The following is a 21922-nucleotide window of genomic DNA, read 5'->3' as shown; positions in this document are numbered from 1 at the left end:
GTTTGTAATTAACAACAGATCATAGTTTAGGGGCCCAGATAGCCGTAGCGGTAAACGCGCAGCTATTCAGCATGACCATGCTGAGGGTCTTGGGTTCGAATCCCACTGGTCGAAGATCTTTTCGTAAAGGAAATTTTCTCGATTCCCAGGGCATACAGTATCATCGTACCTGCCAAACGATATACACATGCAAAAATGGTCAATCGGCAAAGAAATCTCTCAGTTAATAACTGTGGAAGTGCTCATAAGAACACTAATCTGAGAAGCAGGCTTTGTCCCAGTTGGGACGTAACGCCAGAAAGAAAGAAAGAAATCATAGTTTTTTAACTTTAGACACACAAAAATCTATTGTCTTAAATTCCAAAATTTCCAAACACTTATGTTTGAACAGTTGTTTCCCAAGAAAATCAGTAATATTTCTCCACATGATAAACATTCTTTTACATTAAATGCCTTTATCATTGAAAAAAATCTTCGAAATCGTTCTTAATATGAGTCATGTTCAGCATTTGATCTTCAGGATATGGTCACCCAAATTCTCTTGTCGCCATGGTCACATAAATAACACGGCAGCACCTTATTCTCCGCAGAACGCCAGCTTTATTGAAACTGCTGCTCGTTTTCCATGGAATTATTAGTTGTATTGAAATATTGGAAATCTGACTAGGGCTAAATACCGTTCGATAGGATACAGTTCTGGGCTATTTGGAGGGTTGTGATTTTTAGGGCTCTAAAACAAAAGTGGCAGTCCGCCAAATCTGGCCAGAACACCACAGGTCTATTATGTTGCTTCAGGAATGGTAGTAGCCGCTTTTCGAGGAACTCCCAGACGTAAATATCTTGATTGATGGTTCCCGTAGTGATGAAAATGACACTTTTTAGACCACACGAGCATATAACATGCCAAACGAGGTATTGTTTCGAGAAATTCGATAGTTTTATGGTTCTGAAAATTTTGGCCTCCTTCCAGTCCAAAACGCAGTTGAAAAGAAATGTCATTTCAAAAGGAGCTCGTTGTAGAAAACACTTTCAAAACAAAATTTTTACTTTTCTTGAGCGGAAAGCAGAACAGTAGACAGCTCAAGACGAAGTAGGCTCAAGAATCCATCATTCAATCACAGACAAACAGACGTCACACTCTCATCATTGTCCATCGACCACCTTTTTAACGGTCGATTCAAAAATATGGTAGGTGGCCAATCCACCACCCGCAGCGCTCGCATCGTTTTTGTTCGCGTTTGACGTTTACACACTACCGCCATCTGTTGGCTCGTCAGCCAAACACACCGATTTTAGCATTGGGCGTATATGTCCTCGTGACTATGATTTTCATCGAGATTTGTTCTAAGTGTTACGTCTGTTTGTCTGTGATTCAATCATCAACAATGAAAAACTAGTTTTTTCGTTTAAATTTAAAGATAATGTCATGAAAATCTATCACTGCATTATATATATTGCTGTTTGCATTAGAGATGCAAATCATAACTAAAGGTCCTCCAAATGCGGTAACACAAAACAATCAAAGGACACCTAGCAACGATTTTATAAATCACCGCCGCCCTAGCAAGAAAAATCAATCTTTGACACCGCATTTCTTGTGAAAAATCTTACCGCGTTTGGTGTTCCCGCATTTGATATTTGCATTTCAAACGCACACAGCAATAGTAAGTGCAATGTGGTGATAGATTTTCATAAACATTGCTTGAGTTTTTAACAATAAATTGGTTTTGAAAATTTGTAAAATGCTGATAGGGAAAGTGTACCAGTTATGGCCATAATGGTTCCCTATTTGGCCATACGTGAAATTTTGATAGCTTTAACATTTTAAATATTTTTGAATGTTTTAACTTCAAGATATATCTTAAATCTCACTCCTACAACACACAAAAATTTCCAAAACTTGAAGACATTAAAGAAGTCATGTATGGCGAAATAGGGAACCACTATGTCCATAACTGGTACACCTACCCTAGTTATTTTCCTCCTTATGAAAATCAACTCTCGCGCTAAGTATCATACGGGCGTAACTGCAATGATCGATATCTCTTCATCGATTTTCTCTTTAGCTAATTACTTGGCCGAGCGACTGTTTTCATCTGCTATTTTCAATTCAATAGAAAGTACTCATCCTGTTTCGTCATCTTGCATCGCTAAATGTTACGAAAACTGATTGAATTTTGTGCGCCGATCCAAAGAGAAAATCGATGAAGAGAAATCGATCACTGCAGATACGCCTGTATGATACTCAACGCGAGAACTGGTTTATCACTGACAAAGCTGAAAAGTATCAGCACACTTTCTGCATGGTTGTGCATTTCCGTTATACGCATAATTGTCCCATGTTCTAAAATATAAAACCGAGAAAAAAACGTTCAAAGATTTTATCACAATTATGCCTAGTATTGACCAGGTTTTTGATAAATTAAAAAAAAAACAATGCTAAAGGATACATAATAGCGTGGTCACTAGAACCAAGAACTCATCGGAAAAAGTAAATTTTGCTACGAAATTTAAAGTGAGACTGTTATGCCTACAAATACAGGGTTTTTAGTGAATTTCTACGCATAAAAGTCCTACTGATATTAGTGGCCAATTATGGTCTGAGCATGGGCGTAGCCACAAGGAGGCAGGGAGTGCCCATTGCCCAAACCCTTCCCTTCCGGCCGTTGAAAAACAGTTTCAAAATCAACTGGTTTGCTACAAAGGTGAATATTAATTTCGAATTTTTAAAAGATAGTCTTTACAATTCATGTTTATGTAAAATTGCGCCATGAAGAATTATTGGAAATATTTTTGAAGTCCTACTAAAAATCATACTTCTGCCGAAGATCATACCCGACATTATTTGAAAGTTTTATCTACATTCCACAGTGGATCTCGGCAATCGGTTAAAAAACCTGATGTTAAACTCAAAAAGTTTTGTCAAGCATTTGTCAAGTTAACTTCAAATGATTTCATGCAGGAATTTTTCGAAGAATTTGAAACCACATATTCGCCAGGAATTTCACCTCTGGGATTTCTCTTCATTTTCCACAATATATTTTTCTTCAGATTGTTCAAGGAATATAGAAAATTACATTTCCAAAAATTTATCCTAAAGATTGTTCTCTAATTCCAGAAATTTATCCTTGATTTCATAGGAGCATTTCTATGAAATATGTGCAAATATTTCACCATAAATTTCTTTCAAGATATCTCAGAAAATTTATCTGTGATTATTTGACATAACTTTTGTTTTAGTATACTAAGGTTTACATCCTGAATTGTTTCAGTAATTATAACAATGAGAATATAGGAAAGTTTGTAAAAATTCATCCACATATTGTCTAAGATGCCATCTTCAGGAATTCTTCTACATCTTCTTCTTTCTGGCGTTACGTCCCCACTGGGACAGAGCCTGCTTCTCAGCTTAGTGTTCTTATGAGCACTTCCACAGTTATTCACTGAGAGCTTACTATGCCAATGACCATTTTTGCATGTGTATATCGTGTGGCAGGTACGAAGATACTCTATGCCCTGGGAATCGAGAAAATTTCCTTTACGAAAAGATCCTCGACCAGTGGGATTCGAACCCACGACCCTTAGCATGGTCATGCTGAATAGCTGCGCGTTTACCGCTACGGCTATCTGGGCCCCAATTAGAAATTTGTCAAGAGTTTAATTAAGAAGTTTTCCTTGGAGTTATTTGATTTTTTTTTTGATAAGTTTGTCAATAAATCATGTAAAGATTTCAATAAATTATTAAAATACTGTTTTTCTCAAAGGCATCCCTGAAAGAACTTTCGGAGAAATCTTTGAATTTATTTCATTAAAAATCTTTAATGAAATTCTCTCAAAGAGGGTTGGAAATGGGGAGGGTCGGAAAGAATCCTAGGTAGAATGAATGAACTGGAAAAAATACAAGGAACAATTTCTGAAAAAAATAGGAAATAATTGAAGGAATCTCTAAAAAAAATTGAACGAATTGGGCCGAATTCTAAGAATATATTTACATAAATCCTAAGGAAGTAGTTTACGGAGGAATCTTTGCAACAAATGTTACTGTTGATGTCATGAACCTATGTTTTGTGTTTTTGAAGTTTTGTACAAAATACATAATCGGAGGAAAAACTACAATCAAATCCTGAAAAAATCAACCAATCAAATTTTCGTACTCGTCACAATATGGGATTAACTCTAGCGGTTCAGTTTATTTCACTGGACATGCTACTCAGAAAAAATAACCAAGAAGGTTTTTCAACTCCACTTTGTTAACTGTGATGTCCTTCATAACTGAATGTCCTTCATAGTTCCATGCAAAAAGGGTGCAGAGATTAGGTATTACTGATCGTTTTTGCGTTAAATTGATGAATGAACTTTCATGATCGCTTGCCCCTACCTAACGATAATCCTAGCTACGCCCGACTGAGAATACTGTTGTAAATAATAGTACTTACGTATAGATTGTACCAGATGTAGAGGATGTATATCTTCAAGACTATTCTGAGGCACTTAATGGAGGCTCAAGTGACATGTGCCAAACGGAGCCACATGTGGAGGAGTGAAGAAAAACGATTTTATAGTGTGGGATGGGAAGAATGTTTTTCTGTATTTGAGATAATGAGAAAATGTATGATTTAGTGAAAGAAAGAGTAAATGAGTGAGTTGGAGAGTTTAAAAAAATCTGTGAAGGTGATAAATTACTTTATTGAATTGATCTTTGTTGTTCTGCAGAGTAAGTATTTAATTCAAAATTCAAGACACAATTCTTCACACAATATGATCTTTCTTTGGGCTTGGTTTTCAAAATCAAGATGTTTGATAAGCCCCAAATTTTGTGTACGCCTATATATTCGCGACTTGCACCGGGGAGCCAGTTAGCCGGAGTAACCCAGTATGTGGCCAGGTCTTCTAAAACCTTTTGAACTATTCTTCTTTTAGCTTGAGCAAATCATAAAGTTTAATATGTCGAAAGATAGGTCTCAGAACCGACACATCATCTGGGGAATAGGGTATCCAAAACAACTTGGCATGATCAAGCAATCCAAAATCGTTTGAGTCGTCCTTCTTTAGCCTTAATAGGGGAATTTATAAAGTTTGAAGCAGTTTTGTGAAAAACTCAAAACTAGTATGGTAGAATTGGGTCCTATTTTTTTTTTAATGAAATCTTGTTTTTATTTAATAACACGAAAGAGCATGTTACTATAATTACTGTTGCAATTTTTCCTGCTCAAATAACGGCTATATCATGTTTAAACTTTAATTTATAAATTGGGTACATAAATGAACCGACCTTTATTTATTTATTTATTTATTTATTTTTAACTTCAATTTTGAAAGAGGGAAAAACCCCTTTGAGTGATTTCACTTTGGAATCTTTCTCAAAAAGGCACAAAACCTCTTTATCTTTTCTGAAATCATTACAAAAAGAAAACTTAAGAACTAAAGGCTCATCCGGAATTGATCCATATCGGAGCCGTCGTAATCATCATGAGGGTCCTTTTGTATCCAAGTGACTGGAACTGAAACAGGTAAAATCTCCGAAGAAAAACAAATTATACGGAAGGTCCACTATCTGAAAATATAAAAAACATATCAACTAAAATAAGAAATCTCATTAAAATACCCATATAAAATTTTTAAAATATTCAAATTTTTACACGCCAGAATATCTTGGATAGAATTTGGTATATTGTGACCCAATTTTGTAATTTTTTCGAAAATAGCCTTTCTTGGCAAACTAAAACGAGTGCAATTAAAGACAATATGATCTATATCTTCATATGACTCACCGCATTCACAAAGATTTGAATCTTTGATATTTATGCGATATAAATGACTGTTGCATATATAATGATTAGACATAAGTCTAGAATAGAAACAAATAAAATTACGTCCAAGTGATAATTGATCAAACCAAGGCAAACACTTTACCTTTGGACAAATAGAATAACAATAACGCCCTTTATCACTTGCGTTCCAAGTATTTTGCCAATTGTCCATAGAATGTTGTTTCAATTTAGAAAAGTATTCGGATGGATAAATTACACGATTATAAATTATTCCACGAGAAACACCTAATTTTGCTAAAGAATCAGCTTGTTCATTACCGTAAATATTACAATGTGCTGGAACCCAAACAAATTTTATGATAAATCCTCTGCAAAACAAATCATTTAATATTTCTTTAATAGATAAAATAATATTACTTGTTTTAAAATTAAAATTGATAGTATTCAAAGCATGAAGACTGCTAAAACTATCAGAGCACACCATATAAATGTTTGGGGCACAATTTTTGATCAAGCAGCAAGCAAAATGAAGAGCTGTTAACTCAGCTATGTAAATGGAACAAGGAGTTTCTAATTTGAAAAAATGTGCTATGTGAAAGTTAAATACTCCAAAACCTGCTACATTATTTATCAAAGATCCATCTGTAAAATAAATTTGTTTGGGTTCAACTCCAATAAATTTACGCTGAAATAATAAATTAGCAAAAGAAGCACGAGCATTTGGATGAATATTTTTCAATTCTTCATGTAAGGTAAAATCAATATGAGGTCGAAAAGAGTGAACATTCATGCTGTATTCATGAAAACCAGGAGATGTATCTAACATGACATTATGAGCAGAACAATAAATAAATGAGCTCAATATTTTACTGGAAGGATTAATTTCATACAAAGATTTCAATACATTTATTATTGGATGATTGTTTGAAAAACATTGAAATAAAAACTTACAATTTAATTCATCGAAACGAATTCGGAGAGGAGTAATACCAGCTAAAACTTCAACAGATTTAGTATGGGTTGAATTCATTAATTTCAAACAAATTCTTAAACAACGAAATTGATTTTTTTTCAGTTTAGAAAAATGCGATTGAACAGCACTACCAAAAGAAAAACAACCATACTCCATTACAGAACGAATAGTTGTTTTATAAAGTGTAATTAAATCACTGGGATGAGCTCCCCACCAAGTACCAGTGATCGTTCGAAGAAAATTAATCCTCTTGGAACAAACGGTTTGAATATATTGAATATGATTATTCCATGTTAATTTAGGATCAAACCATATTCCTAAATGTTTATATTCAAAAACTTGATCAATATGGTGATTATTTAAATACAAGTCAATATGAATTGGAGAGTGCTTTCGAGAAAAAATAATAAATTTAGTTTTTTGCACTGAAAAAGTAAAACCATTATTATGCGCCCATGTATCAATGTTGTCTAAACAACTTTGCATAAAATGACGAATAACTTCTCTATTCTTACCACTGATGGAAATAACCTTATCATCAGCAAATTGAATGAAATAACATCCATTAGGAATAATAGAAACAATATCTCTAGTGAATAGATTATATAAAAATGGACTTAAACAAGACCCCTGTGGAAGACCAAAATAACTGTAACGAATCATTTTCATTGCACCATTATGAAAAAAATGCATAATTTTAAAAGAAAATAAATTGCGCAAAAAATTTGCAATAATTAAGGGAAGTTTACAATCGATCATTTTATTATAGAGCAAATCTATCAGAACAGAATCATATGCACCAGAAACATCAAGAAATGTGGAAACTACATCTTGTTTCTTGTTAAATGATAACTCAATATGTGAAGTTAAAAGAGCTACACAATCACGTGTACCTCGACCTTTTCTAAAACCAAATTGTGACGAAGAAAAAATGTTGTTTTTTCAGCCCATAATTCAAGCCGATTTAAAATCATTTCCATTAATTTACGAAGACAGGATAATAAACTAATTGGTCTTCTACTTTCAACTAGAGAAGGATTTTTACCAGGTTTTAAAATACTTACAACTTTTACAAAACGCCATTCCATTGGAAAAATATTTTGAAATAAAAAATTATTATATATTGAAAGTAAATGTAACTTCCCATCAATTGGTAAATTTTTCAACACTATAAATTTTATATTATCAATACCAGGTGCAGTGTTTTTCGTAATTGATAATGCCAGATCCATTTCTTCAATAGAAAATTCAGTACAAAGATTAGGGAAATAATTATATGATGAAGAATTTTTATATTTTATATCTAATGGTGTAAAATCAGGACATATTTTAGAAGCAAATTGATCAATCCAATCTTCCGAGTATTCCAAAACTGGTATATTAGAAACATTATAATTTCTCATGTTACGAGCAACAGTCCACAATTTTGATAAAGATGTATCAGAATCAAGATTTTCAATGAAATTTCTCCAATAGTTCCTTTTCTTAAATTTTGTTACTCTGGTAAACTGAGCTTCTGTTTTGCAATACAAAATATAATGCTCCCTAGATCCTGAACGCCTGAATAATTTAAAGGCATTAGATTTATTTTTCAAAGCAATGGTGCAATCCTCATCCCACCAAAATGAAGAGTGTTTTTTCTTAGAAGTAGATTGCATTATTTTTTTGGTTTGTGATTTTTTTAAACATTCAACTAATAATTTTGAAAAATTATCATAACTTTCAATTGTGGAAAGTGAATTATCAAAACTGAGTAATGCAAGGGAAACTAAATCAGAAAATTTAACCCAATCTACATTTTTTTGTCAAATCAGGAACACAAGGTTCTAGATTATTTTAATTGAAATTAGGATTATAAATACTAATCAATATAGGAAGATGGTCACTTCCATTTGCATCTTCAACAGTTTCCCAAGAAGAATTCATGGATAAACAATTGGAACAAATAAATAAATCAATACAAGAATGGCGACCAGGAGGTACAACAATCCTGGTGAAAGAACCATCATTAAGAATATTTAAATTTAAGTCATCAATTACATCCATAATAAGTGAACCCCTACCATCAGTTTTATGGCTACCCCAAGCCAAGTTATGAGCATTCAAATCGCCTAGTATATAAAAAGGGGATGGTATATTATTTAAAATTGTTTTAAACTCCAATAATGAAAATTTAGTTTGGGGAGGAATATATATGCAATTAATTGAAAATTCCAAACCATTATGTTTAATAGAAACAGCAACATATTCAATTTCTGAATCTATTGTAAAATCCAAATATTTAAACTCAATATTTTCTCGAATCCCAATAAGCACACCACCATATGCAGTGTTGCGATCTTTCCGGACAATGTTGAAAAATGGAATTCGAAACGATTTAGTTTCCTCCAACCACGTTTCATTTAAACAAAATATATCTACATCACAATTAACAACTAACACTTTTAATCTATCAATTTTGGGAATTATGCTTCGACAGTTCCACTGCAAAATGTTTAAATTATAATTTTTGGATGAAGCCATTACGAAGAAAATAAAGAGCAAATGAGGGGTCCAATTGAATTCAATTTTTCAAAAATGGAGGCCAAAAAAGGTAAAATTATCTTAATTATTTTTTTTCCAAAACTCATTTAAACCTAGAAACTCAATCAATTCTTCCAAAATATGTAAAATAGAATTATCTTCACCTGAATTTTCAGTTTTTTGAAAAGTAGAATTAGAATTGTTATTTTTTTTCATTAGAGTTTTCTTCAGAATAAGTCATATTTTTCTGAAAACCAGGAATAACTTGAGAAGTAGGAGAGCTAAGAGGAGGAAAATTGGTATCAAATGATGTTGATGGTTAAGGATTTGAAAAATCATCATTTTTTATAATTGATTTTATAATTCTTTTTCTTTTATTGGGAGGTTTATATACAAAATGTTCGTGATCATCATTTGATACCTCATTATCAACATTCTGTGAAAGAGGAGCAAACATATTCGTTGAGGGTAAATCAGAAATTGTTTTAGTTACTTCAGAGTATGATAATTTGCTTCTATTTTTTATTTTATGATTCGATTGTGTTTGGTGTGCAATATAAACAGAACATTCTTTTAAGAAATTATGTTTTTTACCACAATAAATACAAATATCTGAAGATTTGTTACAATCAACAGATGAATGACCTTCACCACATTTAGAACATTTTAATTTGTTCGAACAAAATTGCGATGTATGACCGAAAAGAAGGCAACGATCGCAATGCATAATCTTCGGATAATAAAGTCTAACTTGAAAAATAACATTGTCTATATCTACATAATCTGGTAGAACAGACCCTTCAAATGTAATTTTTATGCAATTGGAATGCAAGTATGATGATTTTTTATCAGAAAATGTTAATTTCGATAATCGCATGCAATCTAAAATTTTAACAGGTGGAATAGCTTTATTTTTAAATTTGCCAGAACCGAAATTAACAATATCATTACAATCCAAATCTTCATCATAAATGATCCCGTTAATTTCACACGAGTCGCAAGGTGCGTAAACTCAATATGAATTACAAAATAGTTTAGATTCTAGTAATGAATTTGCGTCATCACGAGATCCGAAAATAACCCTCAATTTGTCAAGAGAAATTTTTTTAATTTCCTTGACAGATTTATACAATTTATAAATTTCCGAAGATATTAAAAGAACATTTATAGGTTTTTCCTTTTTGCGAAAATAAACAACAAAAGGACCTAAAAAACTGGAGGGATAAGTTTTAATACGAAAACGTTTGGTAGAAGTTAATTCACTATTTTCACCGGATGTCCCATCCCCGTCAGTCTCCATAATGGAAAATTGACGAGGTAATTATAAAAAATAAACAAATATAATAATAATATTGATAATGTATACAAGTAGTAATAATTAGAATAATAAAATAAATAAAATTATACTTAAGGAACTTCAATCTGATACAACGACTTGAGATCGTCGATGCCAACCAAGTATTTTCACCAGCACAAAAATAAACTTGATTAGTTGAAGCTTGATTTTTTAAGTTCGTTTCTATTTCATCAAATCCTTGACGATATCAGCTTGTTCGAGTTTCTTCCTTCAAATTCGAATTCACACCACCAGGCCGGCCTGCACACGGCCAAACAGCCAAACAGCTTTTTTTTCCACAAGCACCAAACTTGTCAGTACAGTTCGTCTCATGCAAATCCTCGATAATCCAGATCGTAAAATGTCCACCTTCGAAACCAATTGCTTGGAAATGAAATCCACCTGAAAAATGGAAAAAAATTGACAAGCGCAGAAACAATACCGGCAACCCGGTCAAAGCCTACTTACCAAAGATATAAATGAACCTTGACACTTTTGATCATGTTTGACGTTCGCTAAGTCGACAAGGGGTTCTAGTTTTAACACTGGGGTACTTCCTATTTGACATTTCGGAAGGGACACGGAAAACAAAATTCAACCAAAAATTGAGTTTATGCCAAGGAATGTGACAAAATCTAAAAAAAACATAAAAAAAATGTTTTTTTGGATTTAAACCAACGGAAAACTATAGAAAATTGAGTAAACATGTGTGTTTGACCTAAACTTAAGCGTTTGTCACTGAAATTGGGACAGGGGTTTAGGACCCAATTACATATAATAATCCTTTCTAACGTTAACAACAACATTCAGTTTTCAAGAGTATATTACAAATTTTATGACTGAATCATTTTTGACCACTTGAGTGTGATTGAGTAATTTTGCATGAAAATATCAAGCGTGAGATTTACGAAACAGATCTCTAAAGCTCTCGCGGGAAAGCTTATTGATTGAGATTTGAATTCGAGTCCATCAACACTGGTTTGTAGAGTCATGGCTTTTGTTTGAGTTTTTTTTCCCACAGTGTTTCCGGAAATTGAAGCAACATAAATAAACTAAGCATATCAAATAGTTTTATGTTTTACAAAAATCATTGAGCATTTACAATTACGTTGAAATAAAATCCATAAAATAACTCCAATTCCGTAGATCAACGGAAGTAGTTAATTTATCTTGCTTTTGTGGCTTTTTGCTCTTGGCAAAAGTTTGCAAAGCATCGCTCAGTGAGAGTTTTATTTGATTGTGCAGTAGGTATAAAAAGTTTCCCATTTGACTCATTCCTGATCAGTAATTTGGCTTCCATTATCCTGAACGTGCTAAAACCAACAAAGTTAATTGGGAAGCATTGGACGGCTAGTAAAGCAATTGTGAAGCTTTATCATCATGAGTTGCTGATTATACAAGACCTATAACGTTAAGGGCTACCCCTGTTCACAAACATATAGTTTGCGAAGTTATTTTTCATTACTGAACATAAACTAATTCACGTCAGCAAAAAAGAAACTCCTGTTCCATAATCTATCTTCTACACTCGCCATAAAACAGTAATAAAATATTTCGTTCAACCTCACGGTTAATTACCACGACAGCTATCGAATACGAAATGGGTTCCTTCATTGGCATCCTACAACAAGAACCAATCGTCAAAACCGCTTTTCCTTAGCATAGAACATACCTACCGGCCATCATTCGAGCACATTTTAGCGAAAGCAAAACATGACCGCCAAAAGGGGAATACCTACCTATTATTTCTTTGTCCTAAATATTTCGCTACAGACACACCACGTGGGGTTCAATGTTGCGTGTGAAACCGCAACATAAGTAAACGTGGTTGTGGCAGACCTTCGTTTCCCTCCAATATAATGGGGGTAACAGCATGGTGTTAACACTGAAATGGGATTATGATTTAGCATTTTATGGTGGGATCCATTTCGGGTCTGTTGCGACTGACGTGCGGTTTCGCTTCCTCAACAGAAAAGCCAAACGTTGATTGATTTTTAGCTTGTCGCTGCTTTAATGCAGAAACTCCGAACTCCATTTCATTTGTTATTCTCAGATGCTTTAATATTCGAGGTCTTCCACGAAGTCGCAGACCTCTACCAATTTTTTTTTCGGGAAGCCTCTCTACTGACCAGAGCCAAGCATTGCACAATTCGCTCTCAATCCTTGCGCTATCAAACATTCGGTTGGCTCTGTATCAATCCATGTCAAATATTTGATATAGTGTACTGGTAGCTCGAGATATACAGTCTTTATTCAATCATGTTTGGGTGGGGTAAATTTTTGTTAACCTTTCGGTCGTCGCGCGAATTTTTGTAACGCGAGTAGTCGCGCGTTGTACTTTGTACAACACCCTTGGTTTTGCGAATATCATAGGAGTCTGACCACTTAGAAAGATGACGTCTTCGGCAAAGTTGTTCGGTAATTCAAGGACTATCATTGTTTGAGCTAGTTGATTCAAAATTTTGCCACTAGGCGGCACTAGTGAGCATAAAACATTTATTTCGCAAATATCTCAGGAGCCTGATCACTTAGAAAGATGGTGTCTTCGGCAGAGTTGTTCAGTAGCTCAAATTCTTTCTTTGTTTAATCCTTAAAGTTCAAGATTTTGCAAAATAGTGATAGTCCTTGAGCTTCTGAAAAACTTTGCCGAAGGTGTCTGTCTAAAAAATCGAGATCCTGCAGTATCCACGAAACGAAAATTTCATGCTCACTAGCGCCGCCTGGTGGCAAAATACCCAATTTCTTAGCTCAAATAATGATAGCCCTTGAGTTATTGAACTACTTTGCCGAAGACACTATCTTTCTAAGTGGCCAGGCTCCTGAGATATCTGCAAACAAAAGTTTCATGCTCACTAGCGCCCCACTAGGCGAATTTTGAATCAACTAGCTCGAAAAATAATAATCCTTAACTTACTAAACAACTTTTCCGAAGACGACATCCTTCTAAATAGTCAGAATCCTGAAATAAATGCAAAACAAAAGTAAAACTTCCATGCTCACTAGTGCCACCTAGCGGTCAAATTCCGAATGAAATGAGGTACCATCAGATAGCGCTTCACCTCCAGAACAACTTTAATAAAGACCCCAAGTTTCTATATTATCTGGATTTTAAGATATAATGATTTCAAACCGTGGTTTCCTCGAACCGTACATAGTGCGTTCATTATTTTGCGACTTCCATGTACATTTGTTGATTTTACCCTATTATAAAGGGCCATACTGTAAATAAAAACTGTCGAGTATTGTTCTTAAGAAGATTCTCGAGGAATACATTTTGGTTTGGTGTCGATGTATAGGATAGCATATAAATCACAACTGTTGTACAAAGTACAACAGCGCGACAGCCCGAAGGTTAACTGCAAACAATTTATCATTTTTTTTGTCTCTAAAAGCGAAGAGGGTCATTGTGATATTATAAATAGACACCGAGTAGAAAGACAAAATAACGCCAAAGTAAATTTTTTGTTTGGAAAAAGATTTTCTCTTATTATTTGCATTATTCAATATATATAGTTTTCAGTAGTTTTTTAGTTTAGTACTAGTTTCTGTTTTTTTCTTATTCATTTTTAGCATACTTATGTTGCTTTCTTCAGTTTTCACTGTTTTACTTCTCTAGTATTCTACAATCAGCGGTGTTTACAAGTTATTTTACCATCTTCTGCTTCCTCTCCGCTCGCTATGCTACAGACCTGTTTGTTTTCATTTATGTGTGTGTAATAGTTATTTGATTTCTTACAAATTCAAAGAAATGAATTTTCTCACCATTCAGCGCGCGCGTATCTTATTTTTGCGATTTTGTTAGCCGTGTGTCTAAATACAAGGAGGGCGCGACCACCAACTAGCGGCTGGTCGCCCTTCATCACTCTCTCCGCAGTTTTATTCTTATTTTCATTTACCATTTCATTATATTCATTTATCACAAAATTATGTATCTTAGTGCTGGGTTTGGGTGTGTTGTAATAACTTAACTGCTAAACGCTTAGCTGTTTTGCTTGCTCTAGGTTTACTTGTTCAGAACGTTCTCGCCGACTCGATTAGGTTTCTTGAAGGATATCTTTTTTTTTTCTCGGAAAGTAGATGTGAGGATGTGCGGAACGACCGACAGAGGTTAGGACGCGTGGATGCGGAATAGGGGATTAAGGCGGATTCACTAACTTTCTGCCACCGAATCAGTCCCACCATTCAATCAATCGATTGCCTTGACTGTACACATAATAACAAAGTGAACGATCTACGTTACGCGCAAATAGGGCGATTTCTCTTAATGACATTCTCGTATCTCTACAGACCTAGCTAAGTGGGAGAGTTTGTTCGTAGTTTATATTGTTTATACATATTCATAGATTTTTAAATTTATTTTTTACAGTGCATGTGTTATGTTGCGATTACTCTTTGAAATGCATCAACCCCTTTTCCACTTTCTTTCCCACGCGTTTGATCCGTTTTTTTTTATTCGATCCTTTCCATTAATTTTTACATGTTTAGTTTTAATTTAGTGGCAGTTCTAGGTTTAATTCATGTATTTCGAACGCGATGATTGATGACTGATGGCTGGAAGATTGAACTGAAGAAATGATGAGGGTGCGTTCAGTGCATCCGTTCCCAACTGATCCGTCCCCTGGCTTATCTTAGTTTTCAAAATACGACTAGTTACTAGCTTCGAACGACGGAAAAGGTGATTAATGTGGCCTTTCTATATGTGCAATCCGTTTGACAATCATGATTCCGATTAAGGGACCTATTTTGTAAATCGAGCAGATCCATGTGACTCGTCTATATTCATTGTCGATCGAAGCAAGCATGCATATTTCAGATGTCACCCGTCGACTCCCATAGTAATCCAGTCACAGAGTCATTTTGATCGACTCGACTTATAAAATAGACCCCTAAGAATGTTGAATTACTGAAGGCTCCAACACAATTAGACTTATTCTACGAGCAGAGTGGGAGTCACCTCATTCGAGTCGAGTTTTGTTACCTCACTCCACTCGTAGACTAAGCCGATCAATTATCAATTGTTGACCAAACTGTTCAGTTACTTTCAACCTAAGTGTCGCCAACCTTTTAGAGTTATCTGGATTTTGTAGATACAATTTGGAAAAATGTTGAAGATCCACCCAAAATTTTGTAATGAATTTGTAAGGTTCTCCATATATGACATCCGTGACAAATTATCCAAAATGTTCCTCATTGTTGGGAAGACGTCCTGGCGTCCCTTTCTGGGACGACTAATGCAGGGCTGGTTCAAGACTAAGTGTTTTGAAACTATAAACTTAAGAGACCTCTTGCCTGAAAAAAGAGACCAAACAGGAACCAATAAGCGACCGAAAAAATACCAACAGGAATCAAGAAAACGAAACGAAATCTAACAGGAATCATGAGATTAGAGTTTGATACCTCATAGAATTAGACCAGACATTTCTCTTCGAATATTTAGAAGACTTATTCTTGAAATGCCTCGTAACATCACAAGTAATACTGCTCGTATTATTGTATGCACACCATTTCAGATGTTTGCCAAAGATTCAGGTATTACTCCGAAGATTTAAGGCGTTCACAAAATAAACGCCATTATATTCCATGGAATTCTTTAAAGAATTTTGTTTTTGACGTCTGAAGAATATAACATGGACTTATCCAAGCATAACCACATAAATTATCTCAAAGACTCCATCAGAAATTTCTCCATAGACTCTTTTAGATATTTTTCAAGAAAGTCCTAATTCCTCCTGGGTTTTGGTGGGGACTTGTCCATTGAAAACCTAAAACATCCTTCAAAACTCCCATTTAGAAACTCTTTACAAAGTCAATAAGAATCTTTCCCAGAGATGTATGATCAATGTAATTTGGACATACCGTTACGCGTATATTATTTTTCCATTTACGGCAAAATCATATACGCGTAACGCTCTATTTAAAATACATAAAACACCCTACTTAGGGGTGGTCCATTAATTACGTAAGGGTTTTTGGGGGGAGGGGGGGTTTGAGATTTCTTACGCGCCATACAATTTATTTTTAATTTTCTTACAAAAAATCTTATCATGGGGGGAGGGGGGGTTGAAAAATCCCGAAAATTGTCTTACGTAATTAATGGACAGCCCCTTAGGTATTTCTTATGATTTCCTTCAAAATTGTTCAAAGGATTTCTTAAAGATTTCATGTAGGAATTTCTCTAATGATACTTCCAGGAATTACTCCAGAGATTCTTTAGGAATTCCTCTAGTAGTTCTTTAAAATATTTTTCAAGAAAGTTTGCCAATATTTGTCCAGGCATTCTTCAAGTATTTTTTCTATGCATGTCTGCAGGAAAATGTCGGGTATTTCTAAAGAAAATCTTAAAGTTACCTCTAATTAAACTTAAAAAAGTTCTACAGAAACCTTTGATGAATAAGAGCTTATGGACTCTGGAGGATAAATTAGAAGATTTTTTATTCAAACCGCTATGCTAATTAAAAAAAATCAATCGAATCCCTGGATAATATCACTCAGGATTTTCTAAATGAAATCCTTGAAGAATATCGGACGCAATCGTAAGAAAAATGGTGTATCGTCGTAAATTTTGAGTTTTGAAGATTCCTTGGGTTTGAAATTTATTGACAAATGTTTGGAAGAACTACAGGAAAAAAAATCTAGATAAACTTAATAATGAAAAGACCTTCAAATTTTTAATGGGTTTATGAAGAAATCCCTGAAAGAATTTATTCTAATAAAGAAAACAGAGACTGGACAGATCATTCTGAATATATAGGGACTACGAAGCGGCAATGAAAACCATGAAGAAGGAACCGGTTCGGAAAACTTGAATTATGCTATGTATCTCGACTTGGGACGCGTATGATTGGAAGTTAACCAACATCATGTCGACATTATGTATATTAATGTTCAGTTGCAATTCCCCGACCATTGCGTTAGGGCCTAGATACAAAAGAACACATTAACCAAACGAATTAACGGAGGAGCGGGCCATTTGCCATAAAGGACATTTTGCTAACGTTCATATGCCATAATGGCCATTTGGCATAACCAGAATAAAAACTTGTTTCAAATGATGCCTGTCTTGATTAACAACTATTATGCCAAATGACCGTTATGCTAAATGTCCTTTATGCCAAATGGCGTTCTGCAAAATGATCTTATCTCAAATGGCTTTGTGTCAAATGACCCAGACCAGATTAACGGTTTAGACGCTTCATTTTTCCTCTTCGACCTTATGTCTTTCGATCTTCGGTACTTTTGACGTTTAGTCTTAGATTCGTTGTCCTTGAAGATTCATAAACGTTTGAAAATGCAAATGTGAGACCGTCTTGACTAAGCTACCGACAGATGGAAGTTAGCCAAGCTTTTGCAGAGCATGTAGCGACCAGAGTGGATCTAGATAAGAGTGGCGTCAATGTCAAAATTGGAACAGCGGCGAACTGTCATTTCCATACAAATCCGCGTTCCAATCGAGCAGGAGACCTGTCAAAACTGGAACATGACGTCACTCTTGTTTACAGGCACTCTAGTAGCGACTGAGTGTAATAAAACTGAAAACTTGAGGGGACGTAATGCTTGGGAAGGAGATCAATCACAACAGGAATTAAAACACAGAAAGATACTAAACAGGAGCTAAGAGTCTTCATAGGATTACTGCTCGTATGTATTACTGTATGTAATTTTTTCATGATCTTCTCCAGAAATTTCATCAGAAATTTGCACATTTTTTCTCTTTCAGATATTATTCCGAAGATTACGTCACGTTTCAGTCAGTGATATTTTTACGAACTTCCTAAGCAATTCCTCTAAGAATTTCGTCAAAGATGTCTAAAAGAATTCAAGTTGTTATTTTTCTAAGATTAACTCCAGAAATTGCTAGCATTGATTCTTTTAGAACTTTCTCAAAAAAAGTTCTAAGTTCTCTAGGAATTCATCCAGTAATTCTCCCATCGAATTCGCTAGGATTTCGTTTAAGACATTTTCTTGGAATCAACCAGTAACTTCTACAGAGATGCCTCCAGGAATTTTCCAGTATTTCCCCTAAAATTGTCGTTCAGAATTTCTTTGACCTTCAGAAATTAGCTTACCCAACATGGCTTCAAAATTCCGTTGGAACACAGCTATCCAACGGAATTTCGAAGCTAAAAACTATGAATGGCCTTACTAAGATACATACTGTTCGAATAATAGCAACATAAGCAAATAAATTTATTTTTCGATAGCTGTGAAAGTGTTATGAGAACACAGAACATCGGTGGAGATGCAATGTCACTAAGAAGAGGATAATAGTGGTTATCACGCTCAATTGTATAAGTGCCCTAGTGTCGAAGTGTTTGTGAAACTTAGAGGAAAACAATATGCACTCTGACTCGAAAATCACCCAGAATCTGTGTGTAAATATTTCTAATCGGGTAATATTTCCAATCATTGATTAGTCTGGAAACTGTGTGCAAGTTTCTTTGAGGAAAACAAAAATAAACTGTGTATGACGAGCGTATGCGAATGTTCGTGAGTCCAAATGTCACTAAGCTCTATGGTCATAATTGACACATGCTTGATGCAAAACCGCCTAAATTGATGCTGTTGAAATGTTCTTATGCTGTGAAACATTTCAAATGTTCCAAACCATCTAACAAATGAGAAGAATGTTATCGAAAATTCTCGAATGTTTTGCCTAAACAGCACCTGTAGTGTTCTTTAATATGGTATCGTTTTTCTTAGTTGTAATGTCCTGGCATTCAAATAAACTGGTGTGGTGTTCCAAAATTTATGTCGTTGTTTTTCGATATTTCGGTGAAACATTTCGAAGCGTTACTGACAGACAGACAACTCTGGGATTCTATATATTTATATGATGATTGATCCAGGTATTCCAGAAATTTCTCCAGAAACTTATCAAGGAAGTCCTCAAAGAATTTATCCAAATTGAGAATACTTCGCCTAAGATTTTCATACGACCGTTCTTATGAAATACTTCTGAAGAGAATTCTTATGAAAATTCATAAGATCTTATTATAAACCATTATCACTAGGACTTAAAAACTTTGTCGGCTTTCAAGCCTTGTAGCCATTCGAAGCGTCTCTGATTATGACGTTTGCGGTCCGACCAGTTGCGACATTTTAATTTTTATAAGCATTTCATACGACGTCTTATGAAAATCATTTTTAATGAATATCGTGTGAAAATCTTTTTTGGTTCCTTATGGTAATATTTCTCGAAGTTGCAGCATCCTCAGTGCAGAATTTCTGCCAGGAATGTTTCCAAAAATTGCCAAGAAAATTCTTCAATAATTTCTGGATGCATTTCTAAAACAAATCCTACAGTCCTAGTCTCTGATGCAACTTCTGCAGAAAATTCTAATGAGCTCCTGCTAGGAATCCCCATTTTTTTTTATGCGCCCTTGGAGGATATTTTTTGGATAAAATGTTCGGATAATTATTGAAGGAATAATCAATTAAATCGCTGGATAATAACCCTGCATGATTTTCTGAAGGAATTCTTTCAAACATATCGGACGGAATCCTTGAAGAATTACTGAAATAATTGCTGTAGCATTTGGTAGTGTGAAACTTTTGAAGAGTCCAAAGACATTTAACTTGAGATAAACTGAAGGAGTAATCTCTGGATGAAATGCTTGAGAAATTTCTGGTGAAACTTTGAGTATTAATTGGAACTAATTGAGAAAATCTGAAAGAAGTCCCGGGAATAATCGCTGGAGGATTTTTTTTTAAGATTGAATAACCACAGGACTTTCTAAGGAATTTCTCAAAGAAGTGCTAAGTTCTTCATGAATTAATCCATTGATTCTTTCATAAACTTTGCTAAGATTTACGCATAACGTTAAGGACATCTTCTAGAAATAAATCAGCAACTTCTACAGAGATGCCTCCAGGGATTTTGTTAGCAGTTCCCAAAAAAAATCGTTAAGGATTTCTTCAAGCTTTCAACCAGGAATGTATTTGGGGATATCTTCAGAAACTACTTTAGACATTCAGGAATTCCTCCAGAAACTATCCAAAAAAGTCCTTATAGAAAATATCCAGGATTGCTTCCATGAATGTCTCCATACATTGTCAAGGAGATTATTGGAGAAATTTCTGATCGTATTTCTAAAAGAAATCCGAAAGTTGTCTTTGATTAAACTTCTGCAGAAAATTCTAATGAGCTCCTGCAAGGAACACCCGATTTTCTTGTTGCAGTCTTGGATGATATATCTAGATCTCTTATGATATATCTAGATTTTGGATGATATATCTAGACCTAACCGATATCTCTAGATGGAGGTGGAAGAAATATTGAAAAAATAAATCAAATCCAGTTTTTCTGATGAGATTCCTTGAAACACACAAGATGGAATCCCAGAAAAATTACTGAAATGATTGTTGTAGTGTTTTCTAGTGTAAAACTTTATATGAACCTTAGAATAATCCATGGAGATTTACCCTAAGAAGAATGGCAGGTGTAATCTCTGGATAAAAATGTTGGAGAAATTCCTAGAGAAATTTCAGAAGGAAGTTCATGATCGATTGTATTGAGGAATTGCTGGAAGAATTCTAAATATATTTTTGATCGAATCAAAAAAAAAAAACTAGAACAATAACTGGAAGAATCGGCGTAGAAACTCTTGAAGAGCTTCCCTAAACGAATTTCTTCAAAAACTTTGGAATAAACGTTAAGTAATTTTTCGGAAAAAATTGTTAAAGAATCTCTGGGAATTCTAGAGTAACAATCAAAGTAATCGTTAGAAGAAATGCTGGAATAATCATCAGATGAAACCCTGACTTAGTCCCTGGGAAAAAAAATCAAAGTGATTCCTGTGGAAATTACTGGAGAAAGTTGGGTTTATTCTACGAGTGGTGTGAGGTGAGTATTGGTCTCGTATAGCGAGGTGGCTCGACTCGAGTAAAGTGATTCTCTATTTGATTTACACGGCGAGTCACTGTACTCAAGGCTCCAAAAAGAAAACTGCTAAAATTAATAAAATACACCTCTCATTTGCATATCGGATAAATAGCTGCAGTAGTGTCCTGACCCATCCTGGTCGTGTACGGCATCGCCATGATTTGTATCATACTCTCCCATGAAATGCAACAAGTTATAGTTGATTCATAACTGTGGAGTGACTGTACTGTCGACTTGATATTGAGATTCTTATCTCATAACGAATCATCCACGCATTTATAAGGTTCCATTCACATCTAAGAACCTCCAGATATTTAGCTTAGCCATGTAAACTTGGCACACCATAATGATCATATATGGGCCTTCCTTAGCCTAGCGGTTCGTCCGAGGCTACAAAGCTAAGCCTTGCTTTCAGATAATAACTGTGAAAGTACTCA

This window comes from Aedes aegypti, chromosome 1 (genome assembly GCF_002204515.2).
Source record: "Aedes aegypti strain LVP_AGWG chromosome 1, AaegL5.0 Primary Assembly, whole genome shotgun sequence".
NCBI lineage: Eukaryota > Metazoa > Arthropoda > Insecta > Diptera > Culicidae > Aedes > Aedes aegypti.
Note: the sequence above shows the minus strand (reverse complement) of the source record.